Here is a 17684-nt window from a genome sequence, read left to right on the forward strand (position 1 = left end):
CTCATACCCAGGGACTCCACCCCACACCGGTTCTCTTATTGGCACTGAGGACGGCCTGGATCCCAGGCAAGCATCTCTCCTATGTGCTCCTGCGGCCGTTAGATGCATCATGACAGAGAGCAGGCAGGGAAAGAACCAGGGGCAGACAGTGGGCCAGTCTGACACCACTATTCCAAAAGGCTGGAAAGGCTGACTTAAGTCATTCAGTTCTCCTGTAGTCAGTTGACACTCAGTGAACACCTGCCAAGTGCCAGAAACTGGCGGCCCGTACTCTCAGATACGCTGACTCCAAGTGTGGTGGTGCACACCTGTAATCCCGGCACTCGGGAGACTGAGTAAGAAGACTTGAGGGTTCAAGGATAGTATGGGCCAGTCCAACGACCCTGTGATAAATCACTTGTGAAGGCCACATGACCTGAATTTGATCCCCAGAAGCCACATAAAGGCAGGAAGAGAGGAGATAAGAGAGTTGGTTCAGTGGTTAAGGGTGTTTGTTCTTTTGAAGGACCTTGGTTTAATTCCCAGCACCCAGACGGAGGTTCACTGCTTCCTCAGGCACAAGGCATTCATGTGCACAGACAGAAATGTGCAGGTAAAGCACTCATATGAGTAAAATAAAGCTTAAAAAGAGACTCTTAAAAAAAAAAAAGGTGGTGGTGGTGCACGCCTTTAATCCCAGCACTTGGGAGGCAGAGGCAGGCAGATCTCTGAGTTTGAGACCAGCCTGATCTATAAGAGCTAGTTCCAGGACAGCCTCCAAAGCCACAGCGAAACCTGTCTAGAAAAACAAACAAACAAAAAAAGACTCTGAGCTCAACACACTTTACTTGCTGGGCAGTGGTGGTGCATACCTTTAACACCTTTAGTCCCAGTACTCAGGAGGCAGAGCAAGTGGACCTCTGAGAGTTCACGGTCAGGTTGGTCTATAGAGCGAGTTCCAGGACAGACAGCTACAAAGAGAAACCCTGTCTTGAAAAACAAAAACAGATTGGGCCAAAGACCATTTTCTTAGTTAGTGATTGATGGGAGAGGGCCCAACCCACTGTAGGAGGGGCCACCGCTGGGTGGTGGTCTTGGGTTCTATAATAAAGCAGGCTGAGCTAGCTGTGATGAGAAATCCAGTGAGCAGCCCCCCTCTGTGACCCCTGCATCAGTCCCTGCCTCCAGGTTCCTGCCCTGTATGAGCTCCTGCCCTGACTTCAGTGATGGACTTGGATGTGAAGTATAAACCAAATAAACTCTTTCCTCCCCAATACACTTTTGATCATGGTGTTTCATCTCAGCAATAGTAACCCTAACTAGGACATGGTGCATGATCAAAAATCAGCAATACACACATCCAGGGCAAGGGGCACACACAGCACACCCTGGTTAAATGCCAGGGAAATCACACCTTGGCCTGGGTGGAAGGAAACCTGTTTCAGGGAGGAAGTCCCAATGCTGTCTCTACTAAGTCGCATTGGAGGCCTTGCCAGAGTGGAGATCGTTCATGAGGCAACAGGACACAGCTGCAGATCCCTGAAACACAGGCTAGGAAAGGCTGGTGACTGGGATGGGGGTGCCTGTGGTTTCAAGAGTTTAGAATAGGTGTCTTAGTCACTCTCCTACTGCTGTGAAGAGACGCATGACCAAGGCAGCTCTCATAAGAGAAAACAATTAATTGGCGGCATGCTTACAGTGTCAGAGGTTAGTCCCATTGTCATCAGGGAAGCAGACAGGTGTGGTGCTCAAGAGGTAACTGAGCTCCACATCCTGATGCACAGGCAGAAGAGGAGAGAGCCTGGGCCTGGTGTGGGATTGTGAAACCCCCAGAGGCACACCTTCGAATCCTTCTAATCCTTTCAAACAGTCCCACGCCCTGGCGACTGCGGGCCATTCTCATTCAAAATACAGCAGAGTGTTGGGCCTAAGAAAGGCTCGGATGTGAGGCCCAGTGTAAGCTCCTGAGTCTGGCTAGAGTTTGGCGACCTGTCTCTAACCTGTAACTTCTACGTGGGGGTGACTCAGCCAGATCTGATGCAAGATTGCCCCCTGCCTAGCTACCTGCCTGCTTGGTGGAATACTATTGGCCCTTAACTCCTCACGTCACCTGACCCTATCCTAAGATTCCCATCCCCTACCTCAGCCCTATATAAGTTCCTGTGTGTTGGAATAAATCAAGATCCTGCTTCGACAGACTCCCGACTCAGTGTGCCCCCCCCGTAATTAATGGGGAGAGGGTCTGAGTCATCAACACTCACCATCCTGCTCAGCCCCCAGGAAGAGGCCAGCTTCACCAGCCTTTCCCCCGCTCTACCTGCAGGGAGGACCCTGCAGCAGAGCTAGTAAGAGAGTAAAGGTGCTTGCACCAAGCCGGCTGATGAAGTTTTGTCCCTGAATCACACTCAGTAGAAGGAGAGGACTGTGTTCTGGAAGCTGTCCTCTGACCACCAGTAACAGCTTGGACAAAATCAGTTAAAGAAAGACAGGCAGACCATGAAGGGGCCGTGATTCGGGGTGGTGAAATAAACCAATGTTTCCTCAGCACTGCATGTGGCCGCCTAGGCCTTACTACTGCAGTGACGCACTCAGTGTGTTAGTGGCTGTGTCCCTGCAAGGCTAGGGTCTTACCACCCAGTCAAAGCGGGTCGCAAGGTTTCCGTGGAACGGAATGCTTGCTTAGGATACCTGAGGTTGTGGGTTTGGTACCCAGCATCACAAAAGCAGCAGAAAGGAAAGGTGGTTTGACTGTCGCTGTGATCTGACCGCCTGTGTCAACACCTGGAGCCTTTCCCATAAATGCTCCCTGCTTCCCTACTGCCCAGAGCCGTTACTCTTCCTCCTGGGATGGGAAAGATTTATGAAGGCCTCAAGCCTGCACGAGAGGGCTCCTTCATTTTAAAGGCCGGTTAACTGGAGCTCAGAGACAGCAGTGACTTAGCCCCAGGCACTCAGGAGTCTGTGCCAGAGCCGGGGCACGAACTCTGCACTGGGCCTCATCTCCTCTTCCATATACAGTCCTCAGAGGGCGCGGTCAACAAGTAGAGACAGGGAGGCTGTGCCACTCCTCCAGAGCAACACTTCCATCCCGACAGACCCTCTCACGCCTCTTCTCCTTTCATTTCTTTGACTTTGACAAAAAAACAAACTGAAAAAGCCAGGTGGTGGTGGCGCACGCCTTTAATACCAGCACAGAAACCGAGGCAGGCGTATCTCTGAGTTTGAGACCAGCCTGGTCTACAGAGCTAGTTCCAGGACAGTCTTCAAAGCTACAAAGAAACCCTGCCTCGAAAAACCAACCAAACCAGACAAACAAACAAACAAAACAAAAACTTGACAAAGAGAAAGTCAGGGGAAAGACGTTTACCTCTGTCCATCACAGCAGAGAAGTCACAGTGGCAGGAGGGTGAGCCCTGGTCACATCACACCACAGTCAAGAGCAGAGGAACCGAGTTTGAGGCCAGGAATGATGCTTCACACCTTTAATCCCAGCACTGGGGAGGCAGAGGCAGGCGGATCTCTGTGAGTTCAAGGCCAGTGTGTTGTACTTAGTGAGTTCCAGGCCAGCCAGAGCCACATGGTGAGATCATGTCAAAAGAAGGAGGAGGGGCTGAGGCATGGCTCAGTGGTTAAGAGCACCGGCTGCTCTTCCAGGGGACCTGGGTTCAATTCCCAGCACCCACATGGTAGTTCACGACTGTCTATAACTCCAGTTCCCTAGGATCCGACACCTTCACACCAATGCATATAAAATAAAGTTAAAGTAAATTATTTTCTAAAAAAGGATGGGGGATAAAAGAAAGAAAAGAGAAATAAAATGCCATCACTCTTGCTTGGTTTATTTTTAAGTTCTTGAGACAAAGTCTCACTATGTAGCCCTGGTTGACCTCTAGCTTCACAGAGCTCCACGTGCCCCTGCCACCTGAGTTCTGGTCTTCAAGGCCAGGGCCACCACATCCAGACTGTTTGTTACTCTTGGTTAGCTTCCTCCTCCCTTGCACTGTTCAGGACCCCTGCCTTGAAAGCACCAGGCCAATGAGCTAGGTCTTCCTCCATCAGGTAAGAATCAAGACCACACCCCCAGGCCAACATGACGGAGCTAATACTTCATGAAAACGCTCTTCCCAGGTGAGCCTAGGTTGTGTGGAGCTGACAGTTAAGTTAACCAACATGGAGCGTCAGCCTGCAGGACCAGTCACAGGATGGCGGATGAAAGGCAGGACTCAGTACTCAGGTGAACACAGACCAGGGCCTTCCAGGTGTTGTCCCAGGGCTTGAGTTTGGCTGATTTTGCTGTCCCTACCCTGAAGCACAGCCTGCAAATGAGGAAGGCAGGCTCCAGATGGGCAGCACCCAGAGTGGAGTCTTCCTCCTTCTTTGGCTTCATCTCAGCAAGGACACCAAGGGGTCCAAAGTGACTCCCTACACCGCTTTGCCACATCCCTCCATGGGGGCTGGGGGAAGGGGACAGCAGCCACATCAAGCAGCAAGCTGGCTGTGGACTGTGAGGCTTGTTCCAAAGTAGCCATATCCTCTCCTTCCGAGTGAGACATGCTCCAGCCAGCTATGCTCAGGGCAGGGAGATAACCAGGGCTGTTGGCAACACAGGCCTGGGGTCTGAGCTGTTTGTGGCTAGGTGATCACTGAGAGCCTGAAGTTCCGCTTGACATCCACCAGGGGGCACAGCATTTAGACTGAGGCATCAGCTGTGATATGTGCAGAGCTTGAGAGGCGTTTCGATGCTGTGCTTTTAAGGGCTCCTCTTCTCCTTCTGTTTGTTTTTGATTTTGTTGTTTGTTTGATTTAAGACAAGGTCTCTCAATGTAGTCCTAACTGTCCTAGAGCTTGCTGTGTAGACAGACTGGCCTCAAACTCACAGACCCCCTGCCTCTGCCTCCCCAGTGCAGGATTAAAGGTGTGTGCTACCAAACCTGACATTTTTCTTTTTTAAATTGAAGCAGTATCATGAATCCCAGGCTGACCTTGAATTCACTATGTCTTGGAGGGTGACTTTAAAATCGCGATAATCTTGTCTCCAGAGATTCTAGGTATTACACTACGGTGTCCAGGTTTTGTTTGTTTGTTTGTATTTATTTACTTGTTTATTTGGCTTTTCAAGACAGGGTTTCTTTGTAGCCCTGGATATCCTGGAACTCTCTCTGTAGACCAGGCTGGCCTCCAAGTCTCAGAGAGCCACCTGCCTCTGCCTTTCGACTGCTGGGATTAAAGGCGTGCGTCACCGTCGCCGCTGCAGCCACCACCACCAGACTCTTACCCAGATTTTTAAGTTAATTATTTATTTGTATTTTAACTTTATGTGTATGAGTGTTCTGCATATATATATATATATATATATATATATATATATATATATATATATATGACTGTGTGTGTGTATGTGTGTTACCTTCGGAAGTCTGAAGAGGGCGCCAGTTTACCAGGAGTTGGATTTTTGGACAGTGGCAAGCCACTGTGTGGGTCCTCAGAACCAAATCCAGGTCCTTTGCAAGTCAGCAAGTGTTCTTAACCAATAAAATATCTCTCCAGCCACAGTCTTCTATTTACTTACTTACTTACTTACTTATCTATCTATCTATCTATGTATCTGTCTATTTATTTTTGAGGCAGGGTCTTGCACTATATTCCAGGGTAGACATGATCTCTCTGCCTTAACCTCCTGTGTGCTGGCATTATAAACATGTGCCACCATACCTGGCTCTTTTGTCATAGCTGGTTTGAACCACCTCATACCATCGTCCACTGAGCCACCACCACTGGACTGGGAAGGGTTTGTGAACTATAAAAGGGGAAGGAATGTTGGTCACTGAGAAGCAGGGATGTCAAAACCCTCTCCACCAGCAGGGACAGTGGTGGCGCACACCTTTAATCCCAGCACTCGGGAGGCAGAGGCAGGCGGATCTCTGTGAGTTCAAGGCCAGCCTGGTCTGCAGAACGAGTTCCAGGACAGCCTCCAAAGTTACAGAGAGAAACCCTGTCTCGAAAACCAAACAAACAAGCAAACAAAAAAGCCTCTCCACCTTCCCAAATGTCTCTTACTCTCTTTCCCTGCAGCAGCTGTACGTTCTCATCGGGACCACCAGCCCACAAGTAATGACACAGAGACTTACTAATTATGAAAGCTCAGCCTTAGCTTAGCTTCTTCCTAACTAGTTCTTTTTTAAAGATTTATTTATTTATTTATTTATTATGTATGCGGTGTTCTGTCTGTGCATATGCCTGCAGGCCAGAAGAGGGCACCAGATCTCATTGCAGATGGTTGTGAGCCACCATGTGGTTATGGGGAATTGAACTCAGGACCTCTGGAAGAGCAGTCAGTGCTCTTAACCTCTGAGTCACCTCTCCAGCCCCCAACTAGTTCTTATAAGGTAAGTTAACCCACAGTTTTCAGTACAAGTTCTTTCTCGAGGCTCATTAGCTCAGCTCCATGCTGTCCATCTGTTCTTCCATGCCCAGCTGGTGACCGGCCTTTCTTCTTCCCAGAGTCCTCTCTGTCTGCCCAGAAGTGCCCCCTGCACGCCCTGCGCAGCTATTGGCTGGTCAGGTCTTTATTATACCAATCACAGCGCTACAGCTTCACACAGTGTGCAAACACCCGCACCGCCCTCTGGGCTTGGGGACAGACTTGGGCCAGTGCACACCTGTCCATCCCAGGGCTACTCAGCCCCTACAGTACTCATCCTCTCCACTGGGACGCCCAGTCGGATGTGGTGGTGACATATGTGGTGGCTAGGATGGACGCCAGATGGGACCAAGGGACAGGACTGAGTCGAGAGAGTAGAGAGGTCCTAGATGAAGATGAGGGATGTGAATTTGGTGAGGAATGTGGGCTGGCAGGGGAAACATGGTGGAAATACAAGGACACTACCCAGGGAGCTGCAGTCCTGGGACAAAAGACTGGGAAAGTGTGATGCTGTCCCAAGGCGGGGGCAAGATGTCCTGGATCCAAGTCAGCCAGAGACGCAGGCCCTGGGCAGCATGGGAAGTCCAGGCTAAACTGTGGATCTGCAACCCGATCCTGGAGCCCACCTTCCTCCGGTGTCTTCCAGCTTGGCCAGTGGGGCCAGACATGGCCCCTCCCCTAGAGGGTCAACATCAATCTCTTGGCCTTCTCTGCAGCTTCTGGCCCCAGGTAATTATAGAGCTGTTGTGAAGCCTGGCTATAAAAGAGTAGATAGGCTGGCCCCGGAACCTGGGAGAACTAGGCTCCTCTGGCTGTGAGAGGCTGGGGTTGTCCAGGGAACACTCGGCTTTATCCACATTCTGACGCACAACTTTGCACACTTTGATTCACATTCACCACCTAATCTCGCAACTTTGCAAGCCCCACACAGTCAAACTCACTGTTCGGTGGGGAGGATGGAATGACAGACATCCCTAAAAGGGCCTTAGGAAGGAAAACATGGGCTTGTTTACACAGCTGGGGTACAAGGGACCTCACACTGCCAGGGGGACCAGCTCAGGTCCCCACAGACCGACTCAGTCCCATAGACCAGGGACACACGGCACACACAGGTGTGCATGCAACCCACTTCCAGCCCTTCAGACTCATAGAAGCACAAACTCACATCACAACGAATAACACAGTCCTCCAAACCCAGGTCACAGACAAAGAAAGGGCTTACAGGTAACCCCAGGCACATTTATATCCAGGGTCACACAGGGAGACACAGAAAGTGACACAGTTGTCCAACACAGATCAGCTGACAGTCCCAAGAAAACAAACAGTGTTTGGTGCCAAGAAGGGAGTTGCCAAACAAGCTGGGCAGTCAGAAGTCTGGGAAAGCACAGATAGGAAAGAGGTGTGGGGACCATGGTCACATTCCTGGGATCTGCAGAACACATCAACAGCCACGCAAGGCTCCACAACAACTCTAGAGACAGACACAGACACATTTTACAAGCCCCTAGAGACAAAGCCATGCCCAGCTTTACTCCCGGTGCCCACACATCTCCCCAGGGACTTGAACACCCCACCCCCACGGCACCTGGCGGACAGAGAAGACAATGAAGGACTCTTAGGGAAGAGTTTAGCCTGAGGCCAGAGAGATCTTTCTGCCCACACCACAGACAGGCTTATCCAGATACACACAGAGACAGGTACACACACACACACACACACACACACACACACACACAGAGGAGAGAGAGAGAGAGAGAGAGAGAGAGAGAGAGAGAGAGAGAGAGAGAGAGAGAGAGAGAGAGAGAGAGAGAGCTTGAGCCTTAGGGAAGGGCCTATGGAGACTAACAGCCGCTGTCTCACTCACATGGGGTCATGCCCATGTCTGCCTACCTGGGCCCCAGAATGGCCCCAGAGGAAACAGCCCACACAGATCGCTGGTCACGAAAGATGGTCCTGGCACCTCCCTGTACACGAAGGCCAGTTGCTTAGGCAGCCTTCCAGGAATGAGAAAAGGGAGTGACCGCCTCCCAGAAAGTGATCCGTAGAAAGGCCACCACAATGGGTGTTGAGAACATTCTTTACTCCTTGAATGCCAGTTACACACACAGGCAGGAGGAGCCAGTGCTCAGCTGAGCTTCATGGTGCAAGCCAGTGAGCACGTAGGAGCTGACGGCAGGAAGAGCAAGTGTTCAAGGTCAGCCTTGGCTACGTAAGGAGGCCAACCTAGAGCATATGAGATCCCCTCAGAAGAAGCAAAGCAAACCTTTGGACATGGAACCCAGAATGGGGTGACTGTGTGGGTCGTTAGAGGTGGCTTTGAGAAGGATCCGATGCCTCGGGGATGGTTGACAGCTTGCCAGCTGTGTGTGTATGGGGGGGGGGACGACAGAGGGAACTCACCCTACTGCAAGGGGACTGAACAGACAAAACAAGCTGGACCAAAACAGTCGATGTTTCACAGCATCAACTGTCACAAAAACACTGAGCGCAGAGCAGTGTCTCTATGAACAGCCAGGCTGGTCTACAAAGCCAGTAGTCCTAGGCCAACTAGGATTATAAAGTGAGATATGGTCTCAAAAACAAACAAGCAAAATAAAATAAAACACTTGCAGGTTTACTATTTGTTGGGCCTCTCTGCACCTTTGTGTGGACAAGGTTTCTATCATGTCATTTTTCTTCTGCTTGAAGGATTCTTAAAAACATGTCTTACAATGCAAGCCTGCCCCAGACAGATTATTTCAGCTTTTAAACGTGTAAAAGTGCCTTTCACATAGGCACTGACACAGCTCCAGAGAGACTGTCTCCCATGCTGTAGGAAATGGGCCCCATTGTCTTTGCATAGGAAAGGTTTCTAGAGAGAAGTGAGCTCCTGCTTCCTCTTCGCAGGATGGGCTTGCTCCTAAGACCTTGCTCTTCAATGGTGCCCGGCAGCCACAGAGACAGTAAAAGGAAGGAGGAACCAAAAACCAGGAGTACTGTTAAGTGCTGTAGCTTTGGTCCGGTGTAGCCAGTGGCCAGGGAGCAGGTCACGCCATGCAACCTTTGTAAGCAATTACAAGCAGCCTTAGGACAGCAAGCAAGTCTGTGCAGGCGGAGGGAACCAGTACAGAATTTCAGTAGCCACTCTCCTTAGATTGACCCCGCCGCAGCCTTTGGACTTTCCACTGCACTTGTGGATGGAAACAGAAATCATAAGCATCACATGGTGGCTAACAGGGAGTCTCACACACACACACACACACACACACACACACACACACACACACACACAAATACACACACAAACCCCTTAACACACAATTCCTGGAGGCTGGGCATGGCAGCACACACAGAAATTAGGTCATAAAGGCAGAAGTTCAGCCTCAGCCAGGGCTAGGTAAGACTGTCTGAAAAATAAAACAAAACAAAACCCTAATCAGGGCCAACAGAGCTCAGAGGGTAAAGGCATCTGTTGTCAAGCCTGACCCTGGAGTTTGACCCCTGGAACCTACTGGTAGGAGGAAAATAACCACTTTCACAGACTGTCTTCTGACCTCCAAGCACACGAATATGCACACAACAAATAAATATTTTTTTAAAAATCAGGGAGCCGGGAGCTGGAGAGATGGAGTGTGCCACTGAAGGCAATGCCAATAGAATAAGGTGAGTGCTATGAACTTCATTTAAAAATTAATTTCAACTCTACAACTAGTTTTCACTTAAAAACATTGTGATATATCTTTATGCAGACTTTAAAATTTTTTTCATTTTCTGTTTGTTTTTCTTTTGTTTTGTTTTGTTTTGTTTTTTGAGACAGGGTTTCTCTGTAGCTTTGGAGGCTGTCCTGGAACTAGCTCTTGTAGACCAGGCTGGTCTCGAACTCACAGAGATCCACTTGCCTCTGCCTCCCGAGTGCTGGGATTAAAGGTGTGCACCACCACCGCCCTGTAGGAAACTTTTATGTATATTAGTGTTTTCCTGCATGTGTGTGTATGCACCATGTACATGTCTGGTGCCTACAGTAAGGCTAGAAAAGGGTGTTGAATCCCCTGCAACTAGAGTTGCAGATGGTTTCAAACCACCATGGGGGGCTGGGAATCGAACCCAGGTACTCTGTAAGAGAAACGAGTGCTCCTAACTACTGAGCTGTCTCACCAGCTTCATGGAGACTCTTTTGTCCAGTGGAGGGGTTGAGTTAAGGGTCTTACACATTCACATGAACTAGGTTAGTCCTCTTCAGTTTTTGGTTTTTTGAGACAACGTCATGTAACTCAAGGTGGGCCTTAAATTCCTGATTGTTCTTTCTCTCTCTCTACCTCCCAAGTGCCAGGATCTTAGGTGTGCATTACTGTGCCCAACTGTATATATTCCCCTAAGCCTTCCCATGTATCCCTCCAGCTTGATTTAAAAAAATTAACTTGGAGATGGAGAGATGACTCAGTGGTTAAGAGCACTGACTGCTCTTCCAGAGAACCCAGGTTCAATTCCCAGCACCCGAATGGCAGCTCCCAACTGTCTATAACTCCAAGATCTGACACCCTCAAATGTTTGGTAACTTTTATAAATATTCCTTTCAAATTTTTTTGGTCTTCCTTATAAACTTAACTGCGTTACTTGGGACAGATAAAACAGTTTGACTTTGGGGTGTGTGCGGGGCCTCATGCTAGCCTTGAACTCACTGTGGAGCTGACCTTGAACTCCCGATCATCCTGATTTCACTTTCTCAGGTGTGAGCCACCACCTCCAGCTGGACTGACCCTTCCCAGGTTCACTTCTAAGTGACATCTGACCAGATGAGAGCAGCCTTTGTTCTAGGGCTAATCTAAAGAGGCAATATCATTCTGAGGTGGCTGTGCTATCCAGTCAGGAGACAGAAACCACACCGTACTTTGGACAGGGGGAGTTTAATGTGAAGACTTATTAACCACAATAAGGGATTAGAGCGGGGAGGGATTGGCTAGCAAGAAGTCAACAGAACTCTAAAAGAATCCAGGAATTGCCAAGTACACCTGTGGTTCCAGGAACTCAGGAAGCTGAGGTAGGAGGATTGCTTAATCCCAGGAGATCAGGGCGCACCTAAGCAACATAGCAAGTCTCCATGGTCTAAGACGACGACGATGATGATGTTGTTGATGATGATGATGATGATGATAAGTGTTTGAAAGGAGAAGACCGGAATGGAAGATATATGGCAGCCACTCCTCCTAGGGTTGAGACCACCTCTAAGGAACAGTGCTCCCTCAGCCGTAGCAGTGGGGTTTCTATGCTGCAGAAACCAGTGGACGTGGCAGCACAGACTGCCTCTCCATTTTTGCTGAGCTGGCTATGAAGGATCAGTGTGAAGCTGAGGGGCAGTGTGTCCAGACCCAGCCAAGAGTGGCCATTGCAAGACTGCCTTTCCACTCTGGCTTGCGGGAAGACGAGGTGGCCCTGGAATGAGCGCTGATGCACTGTGATTTTCTTCTCTCAGGGTTCTTACACACCAGAGCAGCTTTGTCACACAGCGGAAGAGGGACACTCTGTGGGTCTCCAGAGTCCCTTCCCTGGTCTCTCTGGGCCCCCTCCCCCAGCCCCCCCCAGGCCAGAGGGCTGTGCTTCTCACCCGGAGCCTGGAATCTCCATGAGACCAGGCATCTTGGGGCTCCCGTCACTCACTTTTGCCCTCTCTTGGGTCTGGTTATCAAAGCTCCAGAGTCTGTAACTTGTTTGTTTTTTAATGTTTTTAGTTCCTTTGAGACAGGGTTTCTCTGTGTAGCTCTGGCTGTCCTGGAACTCACTCTGTAGACCAGGCTGGCCTCAAACTCACAGAAATCTGCCTGTCTTTGCCTCCCAAGTGCTGGGATTAAATGTGTGTGCCACCACTACCAAGCTACTTTTTTTAGCTACTTAAGGCAGCAGAGAAGAAAATGGTCCCTGTACTCCATCAGGCCAGCATCCTGAGGCATAACCCTTAGTGTCAATAAAACAACAATAAATACGGGGCCGCATAGATGTCTTAGTGGCGAAGAACACTTATTGCTCTTGCAGAAGACCTGGGCTCAGTTCCCAGCAGTCATGCGGTGGCTCTCAACCATCTGTAACTGCAGATCTAGGGGATCTGATGCCATCTTCTGACTTCTGCAGGCTCATACATACACAGGGCATGCATATATAACTCAGCCTCACACACATACACATAGCATCAGTAAATACTTTCTTTAAAGAAAACTCTAGTCTGGATATGCTGGGGCACACCTTTAATGCCAGCATTCAGGAGCAGAAGCAAGTGGACCTCTGTTAGTTAAAGGCTACCTTGGGCCTGGCAGTAATGGTGCCCTAGGGGCTGGACCAATGTCTCAGACATTAAGAGCACCTGCTACATGTCAGGCATGGTGGCACACGCCTGTAATTCTAGCACTCGAGAGGCAGGGCAGGCAGATCTCTGTGAGTTCAAGACTAGCCTGGTCAATAAAGAAAGTTCCAGGACAGGGAGAGCTGTTACACAGAGAAACCCTGTCTCAAAAAACAAACAAACAAAAAGGGGCACTTGCTGCTCTTCCAGAGGACCCGGGTTCAGTTCCCAACACCCACATCAGCAGCTCCTGTAACCACCTGTAACTCCATCCCAGGGAATTCAATGTGTCTGGCTTCTGAATTCATGAGCTGACACCCAAATGCAGACACTTCTACACATAATTTAATAAAAACAAGTCTTTTTTTTTTTTAAAAAAAGGAGGAAGTAGCACATGCCTTTAGTCCCAGCACTGGAGATGCAAAGGCAGGTGAATTTGGGTTTCATTCTGGTATACAAAGCAAGTTCCAGGACAGCCAGGGGTACACAGCAAGACCCCACCTGAAAAACAAAACAGAAAGGAGACTCTGTGGGGTTCTTTACTTCCTTGCTTGGTTACTACACAAAGGCCCCTTGTAGAACCTAGGATGTGGCTCAGTGATAGAATGGTCGCCTAGCACCCGTTAGGCTCTGGACTCCATCCCCAGAGCCACAAAAACCAAAACCCCAAACCCACTCCTACAGATCAACTTTTATGATAGCCCCCTCTTTACAACATGGAGGCCCCATATTGTAACATACACATCATACCATTTAATTGTCTGTAGTTAATTTTATTAGACCACAGTGATAGTTTTACAGAGTTAAATGGGACTAAACAACTTTGATGAAAAACCATAGCTCCTGTTGAGGGCGTAGCTCAGTGGGAGAGCACTGCTTAGGATATGCAGGGCCCTCTGTTCAGTCCTCAGAACTGCTAAACAAAGCAAAACCAGGCAAACACAGCCCCCAAGCCCACTAAGAGGTAGCCACAGCACCAGCAGTGAGTGGGCTGTCTTCTATGCAACCTCGTACTTCAGAAGCCGCACTCTGCAGCGGTGCTGTGTGTTGTTAGACTGTATGTCTTTCCCCACGGAAGGTGAGGGTTTGGTTTTCTAGGTCTTACCCTGAGCTAGTGCAGGGACACACACACCCTCCTGAGAGAATTAAAGGGAAAATTTTGGTTAAATCAACATTTAGCATTTAGTTGGTTATGAAACTGTAACCACTATTCACAATTGAGCCATGTGTTATTCCATGATTCATTCTGTTTCTTTTCCAGCGTTTTCTTTCGCTTGGAGCTAGTAATTAACTGGAAGGACCAGCAACCCAAGAGAGACATGGCCAGAGACTACGAACAGTTCACAGAAAGGAAATGCAAATGGCTTTTAAATTTTTAAAAAGATTCTCAACCTCACAGAAGATAAGTGAAAATTAAAACTACATCGAGACAGCATTTCTCATTTATCAGCTTGGCAAAAACCCAAAAGTTTACAACACAGTCTGTTGATGTGGCATTGGGGAACAGGCATTTTCCTGCATTGCCAGTGGGGAGAGCAAAGCAGTCAAAGTCACAGGAAGAGAGACGGGAGATAGCAAGTACAATCACCCGAGCATCTACCCTGGAGCCAGCACTCCCACTCGGGAGAGCCTGCCCTTCAGCTGCGCCCCTGCACGTGGGCGATGGCGCGTGCGGTTACTTATGCACTGTGACACTCTGCATAGGAAAACACACCCGAGTGTCCTTCTCCGGAGGGCTGCATGTCTGCATGGTGAAGCACTAAGTCACAGAGGAAGACCAGAGGAGGGACTTTGAAAACAGTACCCAGGAGAACAATGTGTGAATATGTAAGAAAAACAAGGTGGCTTGTCCCTGAGGGTCAACAGTGTGGACACAGTCAACTCTGCTAAACTTCATGCTTTAGCTCAAAGGGTGAAGAAGCTAAATGTGGTTATAATTTCTTTTAGTCTCTCTCTCTCTCTGTGTCTCTCTCTCACACACACACACATACACACACACACACACACACACACACACACGCCTGTGCACACACACACACCTCACCAGAAGCATGTATAAGAAACTAATAAAAAAATGACTGCTTGTTTTGGAGGAGGTGAAGTATGTACAGTGTACAGTTACTTTACTTTTAAACATAGTTTTGGGGTCTTTTGTTCTGTATTGTTTGGGATTTTTTAAAATTTAGTTTTTTCCCCTCTGTATGGGTGTTTCGCCTGCATGTGTGTCTGTGAACCACAAACATGCCTGATGCCTGTGCAGGCCAGAAAAGGGCATTGGATGGTGGAGAACTGGGCACTGACAATCGTGAGCCCCCGTGTGGATGCTGACCCACCTCTCCACCACCATCCTTTTTTATTGAGACATGATCTCATGGTATCGATGGCTAGCCTGGAACTCATTATGTAGATCAGGCTGGCCTCAAACTCACAGATTAGCCTGCCTCTGCCTCCTGAGGGCTAGGATTAAGGGCATGCACAACACAGATCCTAGTTTTGGTTTTTAAACCATGTGAATATATTACCTATTTAGAAGCCAGGCCTCGTGGCTCAAGACAGTTGTCCCAGTTATACAAGAGGCTGAAGCATGAGGACTTCAAGTTTCTGGGGTAGAATGAATTCAAGGACAGTCTGGGTGACTTTGCTGAGACCCTGCTGCAACATAAAAGGAAAAAACCCCACAAAACCCAAGTTGGAGTTGTACCATTGTGGTAGAGCCCTTGCCTGTCAATCAATCCCCTTGGTCCCCAGTATCCCCCCCTCCCCACGACTCACATATGGACTGAGGACATGGCTGAGTGGCAGAACATTAGCTCAGCATGTGCCCTGTACTCGGTTCAGCCCCCAGACCCAGGGGTTAAAAAGCAAAAATTTAGGTTTGTAATTTGCTTGGATTATTTATTTATTTTATATGTTTAAGACTTACTAATAAGCTGGAAAGGTGGCTCAGGGGATAAAGGTACTTGCTGCCAAGGTTTGGCAGCCTGAGTTCAAACCCCATGAACTGACTCCCACAAACTGTTCTTTGACATCCACACACTTGCTGCAGAGAATGTACCATCCCTCAAATAAATGCAACTTGCGTTCTGCAACATGGTCAAGTTCGTCCAACAGCCTGGCAGCACCTTTTGTACAGGAGGCCCTCTTCTGGAACCATCCACGTCTCTGCTTAGGTTTGGGCTGGTTGTTTTCTGTCCTGCCGCGGAGGTGTGGCCTGGAGCATCCCTTCTCCAGTTCTCCAGAATCCTGTCCCCCTTCCCATGTCTCCTGTTTTTTGTGTTCACCACCATGTGGGGAACACCTCATGAAAAGAGAAAGGGCTTCCAACACACAGAGATGCACGGACATTGACCCTCCACACAATGCTTCTCATTCCAATTATTTTCCTTTTCTGTTTAATGTGCATACAAGCATGCGTGCGCATGCGTGTGTGTTTGTGCGTGTACACAGTGCCGAGGCCCAGGGCTGATGTCATAGTCTTCCTCCATCCCTTTCCACCTTATCTATTTAGGCAAGGTCTCTTCACTGAGGAGAGCCTGACAATATGGTTAGTCTCACCAGCCAGCTTGCCGCAGGGATCCCTGCCTCTGCTTTCTAAAAACATGGAGGTACAGGTGGCCGGCCATACCCATCCATGATTTAAGCAGGTTCCAGGGATCTGAACATGGGTCTTCATGCTTTATGCACTGAGACATCTCCCCAGCCCAAACCCGACCACACCCAGCTCAAGCCTTGGCTATACCCCGTCTTGAGACGCCCCCTTCCTCCGAAGCCTTTAGCCTTCCCTGGCATCAGAGGAAGCTGGCAAACTCTCTGTTGGCTGAACTTCACTTTTCAGCTTCCAGCTACTTCCTCTCTCCAAAAAGGTTTCCACCCACATCTGCTGTCAATCTTCCAGGACGCGCGGAAGCTGGAGCCGCGCTGCTGTCCACAGGGTGATTTTCAGTCATGTTCCGGTGGTTTCGAGAACATGCTTGTGTGGTTAACCCCATCCTATTCCCCTAAGTCTTTGAAGACCAAGATCTGAGTGTCACCACAGACAGCTGAAGATTCAAAGTCCACAGACCCACACTCAGATCAAAGCCCCACTTATAACAAGGAAGGCCGGCAAAGGCTTTTAGCCAGGCGGCCCCCTGTCTGGGCAGTGGTACAGGAAGGTTCAGTAAGGACAGGTTGAACCCCTTTCACACCTTTAAGACCAATTCCTCAGAAATAGATAAGCCCACAGAACGGGGGAGGGAGAGAACTGTCTCCACAGACTCGTCCTCTGACCTCTAAATGTGTGCCGTGTAACCGTCCTTAACATCACACACACACAGAGTAGTAAAATAAAAAACTTAAAAATAGAATCTGATGGTGGTCGCGCACGCCTCTAATCCCAGTGCTCGGGAGGCAGAGGCAGGCGGGTCTCTGAGTTCGAGGCCAGCCTGGCCTTCAGAGCCAGTTCCAGCACAGCCAGGGCTACCCAGAGAAATGTTGTGGGATAATCTTTTTGTACACTGTAAAGATGTGTCTCTGCCAAGGCACCTTCTGATTGGTTTAATAAAAAGCTGAGTAGCCAATAGCTAGGCAGGAGAGGATGGGTGGAGCTACCTGGGAAAGACAGACGCTCTGGAATAAGAGAGGCAGAGATTTTTGCCTGCAAGACATGGAGCAAGTCAGATGTACAGAATGGAGGAGAGGTAACGAGAATGTAGATTAAGACATACGGGCGAGTTTAAGCTTTAAGAGCTAGTTGGGAACAAGCCTATGCTAAGGCCAAACTTTCAGTATTAGTAAGAAGTCTCTGTGTCATCGTTTAGGAGCTGCTGGTCCAAAGGAAGTCTGACGACAGAGAAACCCTATCTAGAAAAAAGACAAAAACAGCTGGGTGATGGTGCATGCCTTTAGTCCCAGCACTCGGGAGGCAGAGGCAGGCAGATCTCTGTGAGTTTGAGGCCAGCCTAGTCTACAAAGCTACACAGAGAAAGCCTGTCT

At 49.1% G+C, this 17684-nt stretch overlaps 1 long non-coding RNA gene across 1 annotated transcript; it reads left to right on the forward strand.

Annotated features, from left to right (window-relative positions):
- The first annotated feature begins 9675 nt into the window (after nucleotides 1-9675).
- On the forward strand, nucleotides 9676-15799 carry LOC121142434. The gene is made up of 2 exons (XR_005879464.1): nucleotides 9676-10042; nucleotides 13972-15799. It is a non-coding gene; the product is annotated as an uncharacterized LOC121142434 (long non-coding RNA).
- Nucleotides 15800-17684: the final 1885 nt, after the last annotated feature.

The sequence above is a fragment of the Mesocricetus auratus genome, unplaced genomic scaffold, assembly GCF_017639785.1.
Source record: "Mesocricetus auratus isolate SY011 unplaced genomic scaffold, BCM_Maur_2.0 Super-Scaffold_100009, whole genome shotgun sequence".
Classification (NCBI taxonomy): Eukaryota; Metazoa; Chordata; class Mammalia; order Rodentia; family Cricetidae; genus Mesocricetus; species Mesocricetus auratus.